At 40.1% G+C, this 2,037-nt stretch overlaps 1 non-coding gene across 1 annotated transcript; it reads right to left on the bottom strand.

The window, feature by feature from the left end:
* Nucleotides 1-1,724: 1,724 nt before the first annotated feature.
* On the bottom strand, nucleotides 1,725-1,831 carry LOC131593758 (small nucleolar RNA R71). The gene has a single exon (XR_009281139.1). It is a non-coding gene; the product is annotated as a small nucleolar RNA R71 (small nucleolar RNA).
* Between the last annotated feature and the right edge of the window lie 206 nt (nucleotides 1,832-2,037).

The following is a 2,037-nucleotide window of genomic DNA, read 5'->3' as shown; positions in this document are numbered from 1 at the left end:
TCACGCCACGTCACGCAAAGGAGACGCCCGTCTCCAACTGTTCCTAAATTTCCTCCACTTGAGACGCGCGTCTCAAGTCCGTTGCCTTGGTCTCCTCAAAAAGTGGAGACGTGCGTCTCCGAGTCCCAAGACAGAAGTCCCTATTTTCAAGCAACGTATCTGCAGATCCTCACCTATAAAAGGATGCTGATACCTCAGTTCTCCGTGTCCGAAATTTTGCTAACGAAGTGTTGCCGAGTTCATTTCTCAAGTATTTTATTTTCCTCCGCATTTTATTCATTTGCTTTCTTTTTCTCATAACAAGTTCTACACCGGAAATTGTTGTGAACCTTTTATAGATCTAACCTTACGTTAGATTTAGTTTTATTTTCCTTGCCTTTAAATTTTACGCCTAATAATTTCTGAAGAACGATCCAGCCGACCTGTGGCGGAAGTTCGAGTACTTCAAATCCATATTTATTTCAGATTAATTTTATTCAGGTTATTTATTTATTGCCTTTATATTATTTAATTGCATGATATATTGTATGCCTTTTAATATGCCTTTCATTATAAACTGAACAAATTTATGCATGCTTAACCGTATCAATATGTTTACGTGAATACTAGCATGAACCGAGTCAACAGAGCGAGAGTTTGAGACTAGGGGATTTAAGTAGATAACGACTTCATAAAGCAAGCATTTTATTAACTAAGTTATTTTCAAAAAGCTTTTCTAAATCTAATGGGATGGCGAGAGCGTACATTATGAGTTAGGATAGTGGTCTAAATCAACAGAGCGAGAGTTTGAGAGGAGGACTTTTAATCAACTAAATTAATAAAGATCTTTAATCGAATGAATACCATAGCCAATGGACCTTCGGATCACCTAAGTTAGACGAAATACATACCGATATCCGTTATTATTATTTCCCTTTTAGAAACAACCAAAATATTAGTAGCCTTAGCTTTACATAGTAACCTTAGATAACGGTAGATCGATTCATAGTCCCTGTGGATTCGATATCTTTTAAAACTACACGACACGACTGTGCACTTGCAGTTATCAGATTTATAGACACGTAAAGTCGCGATCAAGTTTTTGGCGCCGTTGCCGGGGACTATTTAAGTCGATATCGTAACTCACTGTTACACCGTAGAGACTAGGGCAAATTCTTTCCTTTCTGTTTGAACGATTGTATGCCAAGTACTCGTTCACAAGGAGGAGACCTGATACAACGAATTAACGAGATCGAACGTTTTGTTAACGTAAGACGTCGAGCTTGCAATCTTCCCGAAGTAGCACCAATTCCAATTTCTCAGGAATTGATCTTTACTGATCAAATCAATCAAATTACCCCGAAGTTAGAGATGGTTGCCCATGTCCTCTTAGAGACTATGCCGCTCCTTCACGAGCTGAACCACACTCAAGTATCACACCACCTGCAATTGAGGCAAACAATTTCGAACTGAAACCTTCATTGGTACAAGCTGTCCAACAGAACCAATTCTCTGGAAGCCCTGCAGACGATCCTAATCTCCATTTATCCGTGTTTGTGCAATATGCCGACACTGTCAAAGCTAACAATGTTAGCTCCGAAGCTATTCGATTACACCTCTTTCCCTTCTCCTTGAGAGATAGAGCTAGAGCGTGGCTTCAATCCCTGCCTTCTAATTCCATAACTACATGGGACAAACTGAAGAGAGTATTCTTAGCTAGATATTTTCCGCCTAGCAAAACTGGTATGCTAAGAGGTCAAATCAACGGATTTACCCAAAAAGATAACGAATCACTCTTCGAAGCTTGGGAACGATACAAGGACATGCTTAGACTATGCCCTCATCATGGACTCGAACCATGGCTGATCATCCATACTTTCTGTGGTGGTCTACTTTATAACACTAAAATGACTATAGATGCCGCTGCTGGCGGAGCTCTAATGGACAAACCCCATGATGAAGCATACAACCTCATAGAAAACATGGCACAAAACCATTATCAATGGGGAGAAGAACGAGCTGCTCTAGAGAAAACCCAAACCAAAGGAGGAATGTACG

This window comes from Vicia villosa, linkage group LG3 (genome assembly GCF_029867415.1).
Source record: "Vicia villosa cultivar HV-30 ecotype Madison, WI linkage group LG3, Vvil1.0, whole genome shotgun sequence".
NCBI classification, from domain to species: Eukaryota; Viridiplantae; Streptophyta; class Magnoliopsida; order Fabales; family Fabaceae; genus Vicia; species Vicia villosa.
This window is presented reverse-complemented; position numbering and strand designations above follow the sequence as displayed.